The sequence below is a fragment of the Pristiophorus japonicus genome, chromosome 10, assembly GCF_044704955.1.
Source record: "Pristiophorus japonicus isolate sPriJap1 chromosome 10, sPriJap1.hap1, whole genome shotgun sequence".
Taxonomy (NCBI): domain Eukaryota; kingdom Metazoa; phylum Chordata; class Chondrichthyes; family Pristiophoridae; genus Pristiophorus; species Pristiophorus japonicus.
In genome coordinates this window covers 121,979,361-122,000,149 of record NC_091986.1, presented here as the reverse complement: position 1 = coordinate 122,000,149, position 20,789 = coordinate 121,979,361, and the positions used below count along the sequence as shown (strand labels likewise).

The following is a 20,789-nucleotide window of genomic DNA, read 5'->3' as shown; positions in this document are numbered from 1 at the left end:
AAGTCAGGACTCCTGGGCTACATGCTCCGAAAACAGAAATTCCCCAACATGACCTCCTGAGTCAAATAAGAATATAGAATATGGCACAGCCAACCAACTGCAAAGAAATGGAGGTTGGAGCAAGAGTCTGCTAAAAGCTTTCAAGATGCTCAGGCTCCGCAGACAAATTTGTAAAATTGTAATCATGACAAGTAATCTTTTGAAATATTGTATTATTGAAATTTTGAAATATTTTCAGTTGGAAAACAGTGACTAGTGGGGTGCCACAGGGATCGGTGTTGGAGCCCCAATTATTTACAATCTATATTAATGATTTGGATGAAGGGACCGAGTGTAATGTAGCCAAGTTTGCTGATGATACAAAGATGGGTGGGAAAGCAAATTATGAGGAGGACACAAAATATCTGCAAAAGGATATAGACAGGCTAAGTGAGTGGGCAAAAATTTGCCAGATGGAGTATAATGTGGGAAAGTGTGAGATTATCCACTTTGGCAGAATAAATAAAAAAGCAAATTATTATTTAAGTTGAGAGAGATCATAAAATGCTGCAATACAGAGGGACCTAGGGGTCCTTGTACATGAAGCACAAAAAGTTAATATGCAGGTACGGCAATTAATCAGGAAGGCTTTATTGGAATTTAATGGAATGTTAGCCTTTATTGCAAAAAGGATGGAGTATAAAAGCAGGGAAGTCCTGACTTATGAGGAAAGGTTGAGGAGATTGGGCCTCTACTCATTGGAATTCAGAAGAATGAAAGGTAAGCTTATTGAGACATATAATACATTGAGGGGGCTCGACAAAGTAGATTCAGAGAGGATGTTTCCACTCATGGGGGAATCTAGAGCTAGGAGGCATAGTTTTAGAATAAGGATTGCCTATTTAAAACTGAGATGAGGAGGAATTTCTTCTCTGAGAGTTGTAAATCTGTGGAATTCTCTGCTCCATAGTGCTTTGGAAGCTGGGACATTGAATATATTTAAGGAGGAGATAGACAGATTTTCGAGCAAAAAGGGTTATGGGGAGCGGGCAGGAAATTGGAGCTGAACCTATCATCAGGTCAGCCATGATCTTATTGAATGGTGGAGCAGGCTCGAGGGGCCAAATGGCCTACTCCTGATCCTATTTCTTAAGTTCTTATGTTCTGAAGTGTAGATACCTTGCTTCTAAAAAAAGAGGAAGCAGTGTAATGTATGCGCCTGTGAGTATGCTCACAGATTTGTAGAGCTGTTGCATTATGAGTGGCTTAGCCAGTAACGTGATGTTCACAAGACTCAGTAAAACCCCAGTCAGTTGGGTCTAGGTCAACCACGATGAGGTATGCAGTTGTGAGCCTAGTGGATGAACTGGTAATGTGTAGTGTGATTATTAAACTTTTGTGAATAAACCAACTTGTTCTTAATAGCAATATGTTGCTATGAATTCTTAAGCAAAGAACCCATGAAACAAATACATTAGAATGGAATATTGGTACTGAGTGCTAATTTAAATTAGCACAGCGCTAAACTTACCATGCAGCCCCCTTTTTCTGGCACAGCTCTCAGCAGCTGGAACAATGTAGCATGTTCATTGTGTTCGCAAAGCAAGAACAGCATTGTCTTAAAGCAAGGCTGTCAGTTTAGAAAGGAGTGTCAGTCCCTTAAAGGGAAGCTGCCTTCTAAAATTAAAAATAATAAAAAATCATTTTAAAATTGGCAATTTTTAGTCCTTAGAGCTCAACTGCTTTCTGAAAAAAAAATTTAAAAAATAATTCCAAAATGGCAATCTTCAGCTCTTAAAGCTGAATTGCCTTCCGCACCTAAAAATAACACAAATGGCTCATCAGGCCAGGGAAGGGGCACCCAGGATCTTATACACAGCACTCCAGACTTGTGCAGGGGATCAACACTGCAGGAGAGGTCCTTTACCCACAGGGACCAGGAGACCCTCCAGAAAGAAGGGTGTGGAACCAGATCACCGAAGCAGTCACTGTCAGCAGTTTTGCCCACAGGACCTGGCTCCAGTGCCCAAAGAAGCTTCATCACCTCAGACCAATGGTCAATGACAGTGAATGTACCTTCAAAAGCTGTCTCCTACCAACTGCACCACTAGCCTCGCACACTGCTCATTGCATGGCCACTGGTGCGACAGGTGAATAATTCAATCTCGGATATCACGGGCATAAAGGGCCTCTCTGGTTTGCATCCTTCCTTCCACTTACTCTTCTTCTGCTTCTTCCTTTCTGCATCTTCCTCTTCTGCATCTTCCACTTCCTTCGACAAGCGGAAGCTGGAAAACTGAAAAAAAATGTAAAAAAATGCTGCAAATACTCAGCTGAGACGTGAAGTCAGCTTCTCGCTCCACGGATGTTGTCCATTGACTTGCTGAGTATTTCCAACATTTTCTGTCTTCTCAGAATCCTTCCTTTGCCATCCGAAGCCTTGCAAGCATCCAGCAGCACTCTCTGCACTTATTGCATATATTAAAAACATTTAACATCTACTGCACTCAACCACTAGAAACATAGACACATAGAAAATAGGTGCAGGAGTAGGCCATTCGGCCCTTCGAGCCTGCACCACCATTCAATAAGATCATGGCTGATCATTCACCTCAGTACCCCTTTCCTGCTTTCTCTCCATACCCCTTGATCCCTTTCACCAAAAGGGCCATATCTAACTCCCTCTTGAGTATATCCAATGAACTGGCATCAACAACCCTCTGCAGTAGAAAATTCCACAGGTTAACAACTCTCTGAGTGAAGAAGTTTCTCCTCATCTCAGTCCAAAATAGCTCACCCATTATCCTTAGACTGAGTCCCCTGGTTCTGGACTTCCCCAACATTGGGAACATTCTTCCTGCATCTACCCTGTCCAGTCCCATCAGAATTGTATATGTTTCCATGAGATCCCCTCTCATCCTTCTAAACTCCACTGAATATAGGCCCAGTCGATCCAGTCTCTCCTCATTTGGGGTCCTGCCATCCCGGGAATCAATCTGGTGAACTTTCGCTGTACTCCCTCAATAGCAAGAACGTCCTTCCTCAGATTAGGAGACCAAAACTGAACACAATATTCCAGGTGAGACTCACCAAGGCCCTGAACAGCTGTAGTAAGACCTCCCTGCTCCATTTTCTCTCTTCCTCCTTTCTTAAAAGGTGGTGTTACATTAAGTACCCTCCAGTCCATAGGAACTGATCCAGAGTCAATAGAGTTTTGGAAAATGATCACCAATGCATCCACTATTTCTAGGGCCACCTCCTTAAGTATTCTGGGATGCAGACTATAAGGCCCTAGGGATTTATTGGCCTTCAATCCCATCAATTTCCCTAACACAATTTCCCACCTAATAAGGATTTTCTTCAGTTCCTCCTTCTCACTAGACCCTCGGTCCCCTAGTATTTCCGGAAGGTTATTTTTGTCTTCCTTCGTGAAGACAGAACCAAAGTATTTGTTCAACTGGTCTGCCATTTCTTTGTTCCCCATCATAAATTCACCTGAATCTGACTGCAAGGGACCTACGTTTGTCTTCACTAATCTTTTTCTCTTCACATATCTATAGAAGCTTTTGCAGTCAGTTTTTATGTTCCCAGCAAGTTTCCTCTCATGCTCTATTTCCCCCTCCTAATTAAACCCTTTGTCCTCCTTTGTGATTTCTAAATTTCTCCCAGTCCTCAGGTATGCTGATTTTTCTGGCCAATTTATATGCCTCTTCCTTGGATTTAACACTATCTCTAATTTCCCTTGTTAGCCATGGTTGAGCCACCTTCCCCATTTCATTTTTACTCCAGACAGGGATGTACAATTGTTGAAGTTCATCCATGTGATCTTTAAATGTTTGCCATTGCCTATCCACCGTCAACCCTTTAAGTATCATTCGCCAGTCTATTCTAGTCACTTCAGGTCTCATATCATCGAAGTTACCTTTCCTTAAGTTCAGGACCCTAGTCTCTGAATTAACTGTGTCACTCTCCATCTTAATAAAGAATTCAATCATATTATGGTCATTCTTCCCCAAAGGGCTTCGCACAACAAAATTGCTAATTAGTCCTTTCTCATTACACATCACCCAGTCTAGGATGGCCAGCCCTCTCTTTGGTTGCTCGACATATTGGTCTAGAAAACCATCCCTAATACACTCCAGGAAATCCTCCTCCACCGCATTGCTACGAGTTTGGTTAGCCCAATCTATAGTCGCCCATGATAACTGCTGTACCTTTATTGCACACATCCTTAATTTCCGGTTTGATGCTGTCTCCAACCTCACTACTACTGTTTGTTGGTCTTTACACAACTCCCACTAGCGTTTTCTGCCCTTTGGTATTCCGCAGCTCCAGCCATACTTCAATAAAATATTTAAAAATACAGTCCAAAAGCTTAAATGCAAACTTAGCTGAAAGATGTCCCTTTAAGATGCGCTGACAGCATCTCTGAAGTCTGCTGCATGCTCACTTTTCTGAGCATGCTTAGGACCCAGTGTTAAAGTCAGCAAAGAGGTTGAAGTTTGCAGTTGTGGCATCAAGTCAGCATTGCACCCCAATTGACACCTTGCTCTGCTGATTTACATATATAAGGCCAAAGCCCTCGCTAAAATAATGGCCGCTGAGTCCCATGAATTTCTCGGCCAAATGTTTCTGAGAGGAGTTGACAGGATAGGTGCTGAGAGGCTGTTTCCCCTGGCTAGAAAGTCAAGAACTAGGGGACATAGTCTCAGGATAATGCTTCGGCGATTTAGGACTAAGCAGAGGATACATTTCTTCACTCAGAGGGTTGTGAATCTTTCGAATTCTTTACCACAGAGGGCTTTGAATGCTCAGAAGTTGAGTGTATTCAAGACAGCGGTCAATAGATTTTTGGATACTAAGGGAATTATGGGGATAGGGCGGGAAAGTGGGATTGAGGTCGAGGAACAACCACGATCTTATTGACTGGCAGAGCAGACTCAAGGGGCTGTATGGCCTACTACTGCTCCTATGTCTTATGTTCTGATGTTCTTATTCCGAGTGCCACTTGGCTGGAGTTGTGACTACCCCTGATGTACCTCCATCCATGCCAGGATTATGCTTTTTTGAGAGTTGCCAGGGTGTCTGATTTTTGAGGTGAACATAGAAGCCCATGTTCGAGGCCTGGTGTTGGATCACAGCTTTCACCTACATTTTTGTCATTCAACTGCTCTTGTGCCTCTGGAAGCAGGGTACTACTGAAGGGCACCTCCTCAGGATGCCCCTGATCTCACAAAGGACAGAATAGACATAATTTTCTGACAATTACCTATAACTACTTTTTAATGGATTCCATGCTCAGATTACTGTAATACCCCTCAGGTTGCAAATTGTTTTTTTCTGGAAAAATATGACATGAATGAGCATTAGCAGAGGCTGAGTTCAGCAAAAGTCATGCTACATTAGGTTCTCAATACTGCTATGGCATGCAAATGTCATGAGACAACTTTTTAAAATATTCCGTAGGATATCCGTGTTCTGTGTGAATACAGCATCTATTTTGCATTGCTTTAGGTTGTCATATGCAAATTGGGCTTTGCAGTCCATATTAATGTGGGCGGAATTTGCAGTTCCATGGGTACCTTACCTTTTCAGTCTTTCTCAAGTCATGGAATTTTTCCTTGATGTCCTTCCAAGTCCTTGGTATTTCTGAGCCATGTACATAGCAATTTGGCAGCCAGGCAGCAGGACAGCAGGCTTGATTAGTGGGTCATCCTCTTGTCCTGGAAATGTCATCCTACTTATTAAACAGGCCGACGTGGCCTGAAAACTAGGATTTGTTTTCAATATGCCCAACCGATGCTGGAGCCTTCTGATTTCCTTGTTGCACAACTGGAATTATGGCCAATTTGCAATAAACAACAACAACAACTTGTATTTATATAGCTCATTTAATGTGGTGAAATGTCCCAAGGTGCTTCACAGGAGGATTATGAGATAAAAAATTTGACATCGAGCTCCATAAGTAGAAATTAGCACAGGTGATCAAAAACTTGGTCAAAGAGGTAGGTTTTAAGGAGCGTCTTGAAGGAGGAAAGAAAGGTATAGAGGCGGAGAGGTTTAGGCAGGCAGTTCAAGAGCTTGGGCCGAGGCAACAGAAGGCACGGCGAACAATGGTTGAGCGATTATAATCAGGGATGCTCAAGAGGCCAGAATTAGGGGAGCACAGATATCGCGGGGGTTGTGTGGCTGGAGGAGATTACAGAGATAGGGAGGGGCGAGGCCATAGAGGGATTTGAAAATAAGGATGAGAATTTGGAAATCGAGGCGTGGCTTAACCGGGAGCCAATGTAGGTCAGTGAGCACAGGGGTGATGGGTGAATGGGACTTGGTGCGAGTTAGGACACGTGCAGCCGAGTTTTGAATCACCTCTAGTTACATTGTACATTAATGATTTAGACAAGGGGATTAAATGTAGTATCTCCAAATTTGCGGATGACACTAAGTTGGGTGGCAGTGTGAGCTGCGAGGACGATGCTATGAGGCTGCAGAGTGACTTGGATAGGTTAGGTGAGTGGGCAAAAGCATGGCAGATGAAGTATAATGTGGATAAATGTGAGGTTATCCACTTTGGTGGTAAAAACAGAGAGACAGACTATTATCTGAATGGTGACAGATTAGGAAAAGGGGAGGTGCAACGAGATCTGGGTGTCATGGTATATCAGTCATTGAAGGTGGGCATGCAGGTACAGCAGACGGTTAAGAAAGCAAATGGCATGTTGGCCTTCATAGCGAGGGGATTTGAGTACAGGGGCAAGGAGGTGTTACTACAGTTGTACAGGGCCTTGGTGAGGCCACACCTGGAGTATTGTGTACAGTTTTGGTCTCCTAACTTGAGGAAGGACATTCTTGCTATTGAGGGAGTGCAGCGCAGGTTCACCAGACTGATTCCCGGGATGGTGGGACTGACATATCAAGAAAGATTGGATCAACTGGGCTTGTATTCACTGGAGTTCAGAAGAATGAGAGGGGATCTCATAGAAACGTTGAAAATTCTGATGGGTTTAGACAGGTTAGATGCAGGAAGAATGTTCCCAATGTTGGGGAAGTCCAGAACCAGGGATCACAGTCTAAGGATAAGTGGTAAGCCATTTAGGACCGAGATGAGGAGAAACTTCTTCACCCAGAGAGTGGTGAACCTGTGGAATTCTCTACCACAGAAAGCTGTTGAGGCCAATTCACTAAATATATTCAAAAAGGAGTTAGATGTAGTCCTTACTACTAGAGGGATCAAGGGATATGGCGAGAAAGCAGGAATGGGGTACTGAAGTTGCATGTTCAGCCATGAACTCATTGAATGGCGGTGCAGGCTCGAAAGGCCGAATGGCCTACTCCTGCACCTATTTTCTATGTTTCTATGTTTCTATGTAGGGTAGAATGTGGAAGACCAGTCAAGAGTGCATTGGAATAGTCAAGTCTAGAGGTAACAAAGGCATGGATGATGGCTTCAGCAGCAGATGAGCTGAGGCAAGGGTGGAGACTGGTGATGTTACAGAGGTGGAAATAGGCAGTCTTAGTTATGCTGCGGCTATGTGGTCGAAAGCTCATTTCGAGATCAAATATGACACCAAGGTTGCGAATAGTCTGGTTCAGTCTCAAACAGAAGTTAGGGAGAGGGATGGAGTCAGTGGCTAGGAAATGGAGTTTGAGGTGGCAACTGAAAACAATGGCTTCGGTCTTCCCAATATTCAATTGGAGAAAATTTATGCTCATCCAGAACTGGATGTTGGACAAGCAGTCTGACAATTTAGAAACCGTGGACGGGTCAAAAAAAGTGGTATTGAGGTAGAGCTAGATGTCATCAGTGTACATATGGAAACTGCCGCTGTATTTTCGAATGATGTCGCCAAGGGGCAACAAGTAGGAGAGAAATAGGAGGGAGCCAAGGAGAGATTATTGGGGGACTCCAGAGGTAACAATGCGGTGGGGGGGTGGGAGGGGGAGGCGGCGGGGTGGGGTGCGTGGGGGAGGAGCACGTTAGCTGCTTGCAAAGTATGAAACTAATGATCAGTCCAAGTACGTGCTGATTGATCAGGTTCACATAGGAGAAATTTACAATTTGGAGGAGTACCTGCAAGTATGATTAGCGGATGCTAAAGATGAGCAGAAAAGTGAGTACCTTCCAATCTTGCAGGAATGACGAATTAAGAATTTCACAATGCAGAAAAGTCAGAAGCTAAAAATTGACCTGACATTTATTTGCTCGTATTATTTAGAGACCTTGGGGGAAAATACAAAGGACCATCAAAAATTAAATGGAGACTTGGAAATCGAAAGGTTTTTGTGTTATGAGGTTGGCGCCTTGTGCCAACTTCACCAGGAAACCCGGCGCCAAGGAACAGCAGACCCAGATATAGGCTGAGATGGTAAGTTATTTTTATTTTTTAAACGTCTCCTTGTGGGCCAGGCCCCCAAAATAAACCAAGGCTTCTCCTGCTTTGGACTCCCCTCCCCCACACGATTGGCTCCGGTACCCTCCCTTCCCCCTCCAAATTTACCTTTGCCGTGGATAATTTCCCAGTTTAAAAAAATTGAAAATGAAAGCAAAGTTTTTTGTACAAAGACCTTTAGGAACATGGCTATCAGGATGAATGTAAAATAACTTTTTACTCGTTGTGCCCTCAATTAAAGAGCTGCCCCTTTAAGTAATCTATGGAGGAGTCAATTCGACTCAAGTATCTGGTTGCTCATTTACTAGCCACCTCAGTCTGTCTCTTTGCTCTTTTTCAAAATAATAATATAAATATTAATAATTATATTTTAATGCTGCTCTCTCACACAGTATATTTCAAAAAATTAGTTGTTCTGATATCTCTGCTGATATGTTTCAGTGCTGTATAGTTCAGCATAAATGTGCTTAGATCCAATCTAATCCCAAGGTATACGTTAATGAAAGTTGTTCTACTGCAGGTTTAAACAGATTGGTCTATGTCCAATATATAAGGAGACTTGAATATCTTAAATGCAGCAACTTTATGGTGTATTGCCACTATTTAATGAAATAAAAGGTTAATCTGTGATTGAAGCATTCCATTTCATAACAGTTGCATCATTTAATGTATTTTCACCAATGCAATAATTCTGTGAAATTAGAAAATAGTTCTCCAGACTCTTGCTCCATTTAATCCAGGAGTCTGATGGAGTGGCTGAGGAACTTCCCTTCCATTATAACAAATGTAAGATTATCAGGTTTTCTATTGATAGATTATGACAATTCACTGAAATTCAAATTAAAGAGGTTCTAATAAATTTGCACCTCTGAATTTAACTGATGTAGTTGAGGCATTACAGCTGGTATCAATTACCCTCTCGGTAAAAATGAGTCAAAGGATTCATTCTATATATGATTCTATGAGATCCCCTCTCATCCTTCTAAAGTCCAGCGAATACAGGCCCAGACGATCCAGTCTCTCATCATATATCAGTCCTGCCATCCTGGGAATCAGTCTGGTGAACCTTCACTGCACTCCCACAATAGCAAGAACGTCCTTCCTCAGTTTAGGAGACCAAAACTGAACACAATATTCCAGGTGAGGCCTCACTAAGGCGCTGTACAACTGCAGTGATACCTCCCTGCTTCTATACTCAAATCCCCTAGCTATGAAGGCCAACATACCATTTGCCTTCTTCACCGCCTGCTGTACCTGCATGCAAACTTACAATGAATGATGTACCATGACACCCAGGTCTCGTTGCACCTCCCCCTTTACTAATCTGCCGCCATTCAGAGAATATTCTGCCTTCGTGCTTTTGCCATCAAAGTGGATAACCTGACATTTATCCACATTATACTGCATCTGCCATGCGTTTTCCCACTCACCTAACCTGTCCAAGTCACCCTGCAGCATCTTAACGTCCCACTCACAGCTCACACCATCACCCAGCTTAGTGTCATCTGCAAACTTGGAGATATTACACTCAATTCCGTCATCTAAATCATTAATGTATATTTTAAATAGCTAGGGTCCCAGCACTGAGCCCTGCGGCACCCCACTAGTCACTGCCTGCCATTCTGAAAAGGACCCATTTATCCTGACTCTCTGCTTCCTGTCTGCCAACCAATTCTCTATCCACATCAGTACATTACCCCCAATACCATGTGCTTTAATTTTGCACACCAATCTCTTGTGTGGGACCTTGTCAAAAGCCTTTTGAAAGTCCAAATACAACACATCCACTGGTTCTCCCTTGTCCACTCTACCAGTTACATCCTCAAAAAATTCCAGAAGATTTGTCAAGCATGATTTCCTTTCATAAATCCATGCTGACTTGGACCAATCCCGTCACTGCTTTCCAAATGCGCTGCTATTTCATCTTTACAAATTGATTCCAACATTTTCCCCACTACTGATGTCAGGCTAACCGGTCTATCATTACCCATTTTCTCTCTTCCTCCTTTCTTAAAAAGTGGTATTACATTAGCTACCCTCCAGTCCATAGGAACTGATCCAGACTGTTCCAGAGTCGATAGACTGTTGGAAAATGATCACCAATGCATCCACTATTTCTCGGGCCACTTCCTTACGTACTCTGGGATGCAGACTATCAGGCCCCGGGGATTTATTGGCCTTCAATCCCATCAATTTACCGAACACAATTTCCCGCCTATTAAGGATTTCTTTCAGTTCCTCCTTCTCACTGGACCCTCGGTCCCCTAGTATTTCGGGAAGGTTATTTGTGTCTTCCTTCGTGAAGACAGAACCAAAGTATTTGTTTAACTGGTCCACCATTTCTTTGTTCCCCATTATAAATTCACCTGAATCTGACTGCAAGGGACCTACATTTGTCTTCACTAATCTTTTTCTCTTCACATATCTATAGAAGCTTTTGCAGTCAGTTTTTATATTCATAGCAAGCTTCCTCTCATACTATTTTCCCCTCCTAATTAACCCCTTTGTCCTTCTCTGCTGAATTATAAAATTCTCCTAGTCCTCAGGTTTGCTGCTTTTTCAGGCCAATTTATATGCCTTTTCCTTGGATTTAACATTATCCTTAATTTCCCTTGTTAGCCACGGTTGAGCCACCTTCCCCATTTCATTTTTACTCCATACAGGGATGTACAATTGTTGAAGCTCATCCATGTGATCTTTAAATGTTTGCCATTGCCTATCCACCGTCAACACTTTAAGTATCACTCGCCAGTCTATTCTAGCCAATTCATGTCTCATACCATTGAAGATACCTTTCCTTAAGTTCAGGACCCTTGTCTCTGAATTAACTGTGTCACTCTCCATCTTAATAAAGAATTCTACCATTATGGTCACTCTTCCACAAGGGGCCTCGCACAACAAGATTGTAATTAGTCCTTTCTCATTACACACCACCCAGTCTAGGATGGCCAGCCCTCTAGTTGGTTCCTCGACATATTGGTCTAAAAAACCATCCCTAATACACTCCGGACATCCTCCTCCACCGCATTGCTATCAGTTTGGTTAGCCCAATCCATATGTAGATTAAAGTCACCATGATAACTGCTGTACCTTTATTGCACGCATCCCTAATTTCTTGTTTGATGCTGTCCCCAACCTCACTACTGCTGTTTGGTGGTCTGTACACAACTCTCACTAGCGTTTTTTGCCCTTTGGTATTCCGTAGCTCCACCCATACCGATTCCACATCATCCAGGCTAATGTCCTTACTATTGCGTTAATTTCCTCTTTAACCAGCAACGCCACCCCACCTCCTTTTCCTTTCTGTCTATCCTTCGTGAATGTTGAATACCCCTGAATGTTGAGTTCCCAGCCTTGGTCATCCTGAATTCTCTAACAGTCTAACGTTATGATCTCAGCAGTAAACTTGCACTAAACCTTTGTGTTATTAACCATAACAGTATAATATAATTTGGTCATTGTTTCAATCTTTCTATCTGAAAATGGAGTCCCATTGCAGCATCACTGGGATTTTTCCGCCAGGCTCTCTCTTGACAGTGGGAATGCTGCCAGGATCCCACCAGGGAGGGGTGAGCAGAGGTCTTGCTCTGGAAGAATAAACCCACCTACTAGTGATACGAAGTGATGTTGAAATGCACTTACTGTAATCAGTCTAATGAGTTGCAGGCTTTGAGTCACATGAAATAAGATAGGGAGGACATTTCATTTTCTCCCATAGTCATGAAGTAACAGCTGTAAATAGCATTTCAATAAACAAAAATGAATTTTAATGGATAAGTTTTTGGGCAGGTTTTGTCCTGACAACATTATTAGTGTCAGTGTTTTTGAAGTTGTAATCAGAATTTTGTGAACAAATGCCCACAAGAGGATTCAGTAGAGCAGAATTCTATATGTGGCTCTCATTTAACACAAAAACAATGCCTCCTTGAATCTTCAGTTTTGAATACAGAGAATCGTTGAATTACAGCTGTATGTTAAAATCTGTTCACTTCTTTCATTTAAATATGAAGAATTGCATCCCCGAATCATCAGCATGGCTTAGTTAATCGCCCCCTGGGTTCTAAGCCAGAAGGTTGTGGTTTTAAGCCCCACTCCAGGATGTGAGTGCCTCACATAAGTATTGCAGCAATGAGCAAGGGCTCCACTGTCAGAAGTGTATGCCCTAAATTTCCATGCAGTGAGGTGCATCGCTTTTACAACAATGGAAACATTTTAGCATTAGCTCTGGAGAGGTAGTTATATGACAGTTTCCTGGGTCAGTTCCAACTGTCACAGGACAGAGAGTGGAGATCACCAGTTCAAACTGTCACAGGAGCATCCAGTCGTGCCCCGGTAACTGCCCCCAAAGGAAATGGAGTGTGGGAAATTGCATTCCGCTTCCATTGAGGAGTGGTAAGGCCAATTCTGCGGCGGGAGCAGGACTTCCACGCTGGGGGCTAAAATTCCCTGCCCCAGAAGGTTACCGCCCTCAAGATGGGAGCCTGTGCGAGGAGGCAGAGGGAAGATGATGGGAGACGGGGGCGGGGGATGGAGGGGAGAGTGGTGGAGGTGGGGGGCAAAGAAACCGAGGGTGGGGGACCGGAGGGGCCACATTGCAGCGAAGATCTGGGGGGGCGAAGTGTGTTGGAGGGGCGGGCCTGGGGGCTCTGTGCCTCGGTGCGGGGAGTGTACAGAGTGGGGTGGACGGGTTGACTGCGCAGATGGCGGTTGGTGGATGTGGTGTGGTTGGCGTCGCGGGGGCGTGGCTCCGGGATGACCGGGGCTGGGGGCTCGACATCCGGGGGTGTTCGGCATTTGGGAAGGATTCTGACAGGACGGGGCGGGTTGGGTGCGGGGGGAGTGTTCCCGGTGTTGGGTGGGTCCGGAGCCGGGGGGTGGCACATTCTTGGGATGGGGGGTGGGCTGTTTGGGGCTGGGATTGGGAGAGACTTCTTCACTCTGGGAGTTGTTGGCCTGCGGAGTTCCCTGCCGTGGAGAGTTGTTGATGCCAGTTCATTGGATGTGTTCGGGAGGGAGCTGGATGTGGTCCTTGGGGCTGGGGGGGTCGGGGGTGTGTGGAGGGGGCGTGCGGTGGAGGTGCTGGGGTGGGTGATCAGCCATGATCTTGTTGAATGCCGGTGCAGGCTCGAAGGGCCGAATGGCCTACTCCTGCACCTATTTTCTATGTTTCTATGTTTCTATGTCAGCTGATTTGCAAATCCATTGGAGCAGTGATTCGTGTAAAACCCAAATTGGAAGTAATCTACTGGGTTGCGTGGACATTAGAGTGAAGACAGTTCTGGTTGAAGATTGCAGCAGCTAGCTGGGCAATCAGGAACAAGCCATGATCTTGTTGAATGGCGGAGTAGGCTTGAGGGGCTAGATGGCCTACTCCTGTTCCTAATTCTTATGTTCTTATGTTCTTATGTTGGTTCACTCACTTGCCTGTCAGCTAGCTTCAGTATATGGTGCCAATGTTCGTGTCCATGTGGTAAACAGACAGGCAGTGGACAAAGCCCAATGCACACATTTTGAATTAGTAGACAACCCATGTGCATTTCTGGGTCGCACTGATTAACATGTGCTCGATGTGTTCCCCACAGGGGCTGAATAGTTTGGGGGCATGAAATCAGTCAATGCTGCTGCTCATCAAGGGCCTTCTAGCAAGTGTACTTTTGGTAGGGAGCAGAGGGAAGCAACACTTTGGAGCAGCCAACATGAGTTCAGAGCCATTAAGTTGGAAAACCCACAAGCGAGTGGCAGAAAATTGTCTCCAAAGAACTTTACCTGACAGAAAATTAGGATCCCTTTGACTGCTCCAAATGACTGCCCCCAACTTGTATCGCCCAGGGTTGCGGACCAGTCTATTCTCTCTCCTACTGCCACCAGAGCTGCAAAATATGTTTCTGTGGAGATGGAAACACCGACTGGTCTCTAACCATTTCTTAGCTGGGGGTCGGCTCCAGATTCTAATGAATCTCCCTGATGTTGCAGCCAATAAGAGCTGTGGATTCAAGAACCAAGTTTGTCAGTTGCCGCACATGTTTTGATGTTGACCTGAGAGCTTGTACATAGGTACGATTTCTCCAATATCCCTATTTTCAGGTGAATACCCATGAGTTCTTGGTCCCACAATTCCGAGGCCACATGCAGCATTTTCCTCGGACTCCATTGGGAAGGTGGGACATCCTCACCCACTTGCCAATCTTCCAGCTTCTCAATGCTCTGTGGATTACCCAGCACCATATACTCAATAACGCTATCTACTTCCCTTGGATGAAAGTATTGCAGAATGAAAAATCAAATGATTCAGTGTTGAATTTGAGGAGGTTGGGGCGGAGGAACATGTGGTAAAGGCACATGGTGCAGGAGGTCTCTGCTAGAACTCATGGATTGGCTTTAGTTCGACTTCATCTCCCATCTAGTCTTCCCATCATCATCATGCTTAACTGGAAGATAGTTGTGACTCTGCTCTTCCTCATCATCATCATCAGCTTCCTCCTCCTGTGCTTGTCATTGCTGTGGTAAATCTACAGGAAACAAAACAAGTAGCTAAGATGGGTGAGCATAACACACTAAGGATTAAGGGGACAGAAAAGGGGATAGAAGATGGAATCTTTGTTTTGTTTCACAGGGATCCCACGATGACAGTGTAGGTGTTTAGTCACTAACCAGGGACAGGCAACATGCCACTGATACATCATGTCCCCAAGAGCAAAATGTCTCCCCATGAGTTCCACGGCCTTCTCCTCATAGACTATGAGGTATTTAAAGGAAGGGATGCCCCTCCAGTTATTTGCCTCTGATGGGCATTGTGCACTAAATTCTCCAGCAAGAAATTTTCGCAAATAAGGGGAAGATTAGCAGTTGAACAGTGTGTGCCTAGTGTCATGGGAGAGCTGAAGTAAGAGAAGTGAGGTATTAGCCTGCTAAAGTGGAGGAAGGAGTTTTACGGTTGTTCATGTAAGTAATTGCTATGATGGGAACTGGTTAGTTACGTGCAAGGTCTTGAGTTGTAGCCAGCCTTAAACAAAGTACATTGTGAAGGATAGTTGTACAAGGACTTTTAGAGGGTGAAGGGTCTACTGATGCCAAGGTGCCATAAGAAGGCACTTCCCTGGTAAAGTCATTGAACTTCTTGCAGCACTGGTCTGCAGTCCTGGTGTGAGTGAGTTGACACTCAGTCCAATGCCACCTCTTTCCACATGGCACAACTTAAATTTCTGGTAAGTTTGCTGCCACAGATACCTGGTGTATTTGTTTCCTGATGTTAATTTCCTCACATAGAACTGGCAGGTCAAACTACTATGGCATCTTCTTCTCTGCCTTGGTGCAAGGCTCTGCCACCTTGTTTGGCTGCATGTACCAGGTGCACCTGTAGTAGAAATTTTTGAAAACTGGAAGAAAAGATTCAGGAGATATGGATTGCTGCTATTTGAGAGTCAAGTGAGCCACGCACTACACCATACCTACAAATACTGCAGATGCTGGAGTCTGAAATAAAAACAGAAAATGCAAGAAATCTCAGCAGGTCAGGCAGCATCTGTGGAGAAGAACAGAGTTAACGTTTCAGGTCTGTAACCTTTCACCAGAGCTGGAAAAGTTTGAGATGTAACAGATTCTTAAGGAAGTGCAGGGGCACTGAAAGGGGGAGGGTAGGAAGGAACAAAAGGGAAGGTCTGTGATAGGGTGAAAGGTGGGAGTGATTTAAGAGACAAAAGGGATGACGGGCAAAAATGAGATGGTAATGGCACAAGTTAGGAAACAAAAGATGAGTCTCGATGGGGTGTGGAGGGTGGAATCATCACTAGCTGCCATGAGAAAGAGAAAAAAAGACAGGGTTTGTAAAAAAAAAGGGAGAAAAGGGAAAAAGATCTGGGCAGAATTTATAGTCCGAAATTGTAGAACTCGACGTTGAGTCCAGAAGGCTGTAAAGTACCTAAACGAAAGATGAGGTGCTGTTCCTCGAGCTTGCATTGAGCTTCATTGGAACAGTGTCGGAGGCCGAGGATGGAGAAGTCAGAGTGGGAGTGGAGCGGAGAATTAAAGTGACAGGAGACCGGATGCCTGGGGCCATGCTTACAGACTGAATGGAAATGTTCTGCACAGCAGTCACACAATCTCCATTTGGTCTCCCCATTGTAGAGGAGACCACATCGTGTACAGCCAATACAGTATACTAAATTGAAAGAAGTACAAGTAAATCATTGTTTCATCTGGAAGGAATGTTTCGGATCCTAGACCATGGGAAAGGAGGAGGTAAAAGGGCAGGTGTTGCATCCTGCGCTTGCACGGGAAGGTGCCGTGGGAAGGGGAGAAGATGCTGGGGGTGATTGGGGAGTGAACCAGGGTGTCGCGGAAGGAGCGGTCCCTTCAGAATGCTAAGAGGGAAGGTGAGGCGAAGATGTGATTGGTGGTGGGATCTCGCTGGAGGGGACGGATATAGCGGAGGATGATCAGTTGAACGTGGAGGCTGGTGCAGTGAAAGGAGAGGACATTGGGAACCCTGTCATGTTCTGGGACAGAGGGGAAGGGATGAGAGCAGATGTGCGGGAAATAGAACGGACACGGTCGAGGGCCATGCTAACCATGGTGGAGGGGAATCCTTGTTTGAGGAAAAAGGAAAACATGTCAGAGGCACTATAGTGGAATATTGCATTGTTCAAGATGATCTAACTTTTGTGTTCCTAACACAGATGAGGCTGCACACAGGGAGGTTAAAGTAACAGTGACTTCAGTTTTTAATAGGACACTCCAGAGGAAGAGGCCTTGGGGGCCGGTTTATATACAGCGCTCCCAAGGGATGCTGGGATCCCTTGTGACTTCAGGGGATGAGCTCCCTGGTGGTGGAACATGGGAGTGCATGCTTTACAGATACACAACATCACTCCCCCCTCCAAAGTCAAAGTGAAAACTATTTACAAGGTGAGGCTGTCGGGAACCTTTCTTTCCCTGGTGGACCACCTCGGTACAAATGTTTGTTCTGGTGTGTTGGCTGTGCCCTCGCTGGGCTGGCATGTTGTTGACCTTGTAGGGCTGCTAGGTGAGCCTGGCCTTGCTGGGCTGTTGGGCATGATGGATTTGATTTCCTGATCCGGCATGGTGTCGTTGATCCTTTAGGTATTGGGTGTGTTTTGTGGGCTCGAAAAAGGTGGTGTCTGCTGTGGGTTGTTCAGGGCAGTCTGTAAACTGCAGCCTCGTTTGATCCAGGTGCTTTCTGCAAATTTGTCCATTGTCTAGTTTGACTACAAACACCCTATTCCCTTCTTTAGCTATCACCGTGCCCGCGATCCACTTGGGATCATGTCTATAGTTTAGCACATACACAGAGTCATTCAGATCAATTTCCCGTGACACAGTGGCACGACCATCGTTTACATTTTGTTGCTACCGCCTGCTTTCCACCTGATCATGCAGGTTGGGGTGAACCAGCGAGAGTCAGCTTTTAAGTGTCCTTATCATGAGTATCTCAGCTGGGGGCACCCGTGTGAGTGAGTGGGGTTTCGTGCGGTAGCTGAGCAGTACTCGGGACAGGCGGATTTGGAGTGAGCCTTCTGTGACTCGTTTAAGGCTCTGTTTGATGGTTTGTACTGCCTGCTCTGCCTGCCCATTGGAGGTTGGTTTAAACGGGACCAAGATGACATGTTTGATCCCATTGCCGGTCATGAATTCTTTAAATTCGGCACTGGTGAAACATGGCCCGTTGTCATTGACCAGTATGTCAGGCAGGCCGTCGGTGGCAAACATGGTCCTCAGGCTTTCAATAGTGGCGGTGGTGTTGCTTCCTGACATTATTTCACATTCAATCCATTTTGAAAAAGCATCCACCACCACCAGGAACATTTTACCGAGAAACGGGTCCGCATAGTCGACATGGATCCTTGACCATGGTCTGGAGGGCCAGGACCACAAACTTAGTGGTGCTCTCTGGGCGCGTTGCTCAACAGAGCACATACGCTGCATTGCCGTACACAGGACACGAAGTCAGAGTCGATACCGGGCCACCACACGTGGGATCTGGCTATCGCTTTCATCATTACTATACCCGGGTGTGTGCTGTGGCGATCCGAGATGAACGTCTCCCTGCCCTTTTTTGGTAGCACTACGCGGTTACCCCACAACAGGCAGTCAGCCTGAATGGACAGCTTGTCCTTTCGCCGCTGGAAAGGCTTGATTGGTTATTGCATTTCAACGGGGATGCTGGTCCAGCTACCATGCAGTCCACAATTTTTTACTCGGGACAGCAGAGGATCTTGGCTGGTCCAAGTCCTAATCTGGCAGGCCGTAACAGGTGATTTATCATTTTCAAACGCTTCCATGACCATCAACAAGTCTGCGGGCTGCGCCACCATCAACAAGTTTGCAGGCTGCGCCATTTCCACCCCTGTGGTGGGCAATGGTAACCGACTGAGAGCATCCGCACAGTTCTCGGTGCCTGGCCTGTGACGGATGATATAGTTAAACGCTGATAGCGCGAGTGCCTACCTTTGTATGCAGGCTGAGGCATTAGTATTTATCCCCTTGTTTTCAGCGAACAGGGATATGAGGGGCTTGTGATCGGTTTCCAGCTCAAATTTGAGGCCAAACAGGTAGTGATGCATTTTCTTTACCCCAAACACAGACACTAATGCCTCTTTCTCAATCATACTGTAGACCCTCTCGGACTTAGATAAGCTCCTGGAAGCATAGATGATGGATTGCAACGTCCCCGCAATGTTAGCTTGATGTAATACACACCCGACTCCGTATGACGACGCGTCACATGTTAGCACATGTTTTTTACACGGGTTATACAATACAAGCAGCTTGTTTGAACATAAAATGTTTCTGGCTTTCTCAAAAGCAATTAGTTGTTTTTTTCCCCATACCCAGTTCTCACCTTTGTGCAATAACACATGTAGGGGCTCTAAAAGGGTGCTTAACCCCGGTAGGAAGTTACCAAAATAGTTGAGGAGTCCCAGGAACGACCGCAGCTCTGTGACGTTCTGTGGCCTGGGCGCATTCATGATAGCCTCTGTCTTGGCGTCAGTAGGCCGAATGCCAACCACCACGATCTTTCTCCCCCAAAAACTCAATTTCTGTTGCCATGAAGATGCATTTCGACCGCTTCAGCCGCAGCCCTACGCGATCCAGTCGCTGGAGGACCTCCTCCAGGTTTTGTAGGTGCTCGGCGGTGTCCCGACCCGTGACCAATATGTCGTCCTGAAAAACCACCGTGCGTGGTACCGACTTGAGTAGGCTCTCCATGTTTCTCTGGAAGATCGCTGCAGCCGACCGAATTCCAAACAGGCATCTGTTGTAGATGAACAGTCCCTTGTGCGTGTTGATGCAGGTGAGGCCCATCGAAGACTCCTCCAGCTCTTGCGTCATGTCGGCCGAAGTCAGGTCGAGCTTGGTGAACATCTTGCCTCCTGCCAGCGTCGCAAATAGATTGTCTGCCTTAGGTAGTGGGTATTGGTCCTGTAGCGAGAATCAATTAATAGTTACTTTATAATCGCCGCAAATCCTGACCGTGCCATCACTTTTGAGTGCTGGAACAATCAGGCTGGCCCGCTCACTGAATTCCACTGGGGAGATGATGTCCTCACGTTGCAGCCTGTCCAGCTCGATTTCCACACTCTCCCTCAACATGTGCGGTACCGCTCGCGCCTTGTGGTGAATGCGTCATGCCTCTGGGACCAAGTGGATCCGCACCTTTGCCCCGGAAATGTTTCCAATGCCTGGCTCAAAAAAGGAAGGAAATTATTTAAGAACCTGGGTACATGAGGCCTCATTGACATGTGATAGCGCTCGGATGTCATCCCAATTCCAGCGGATTTTGCCCAGCCAGCTCCTTCCAAGCAGTGTGGGGCCATTGCCCGGGACAATCCAGAGTGGCCGTTCGTGCACCGTGCCCTCGTAGGTGACCTTGACCATGGCACTGCCCAGGACAGTGATAAGCTCTTTGGTGTATATTCTCAGTTTCGTGTGGATGGGGCTCAGGGCTGGTCTGAATGCCTTGTTGCACCACAGTCTCTCAAACATCTTTTTACTCATGGTGAATTGGCTAGCGCCAATGTCCAGTTCCATGGCTACGGGTAAGCCATTCAATTTTACGTTTAGCATTATAGGTGGACATTTCATCAAAAATATGTGCACCCCGCGTACTTCAGCATCTGCCTCCACTCTCTGAGGCTCGAAATTGCTTTGAGCCTCCATGGACCGATCTTCCTTTGCCACATGGTGGTTAGCAGGTTTTGCAGAGCTTGCAGCTCGTTTGCAAGCTCGTTGGAGGTGCCCCATTGTTCCACAGCTCTTGCAAACATACCCTTTGAAGCGGCATGCATAGGCTGAATGGAAGCCTCCACAACGCCAACAAGGTGTGAATTGCCTTGCATTCATCCTTTGTTGGGGACTCTGAGTCATTTGGGTCACCTGAGCCCTGCTGGCAGTTGCAGACTC

At 45.6% G+C, this 20,789-nt stretch overlaps 1 long non-coding RNA gene across 1 annotated transcript in view; it reads left to right on the top strand.

The window, feature by feature from the left end:
• LOC139274791 (uncharacterized) overlaps nt 1-20,789 on the top strand; it is a 47,045-nt gene that overhangs the window by 16,809 nt on the left and 9,447 nt on the right. The window contains exon 2 of the long non-coding RNA XR_011595606.1: nt 8,196-8,345. This is a non-coding gene — a long non-coding RNA (uncharacterized lncRNA). The remainder of the gene's footprint in view (nt 1-8,195; nt 8,346-20,789) is intronic.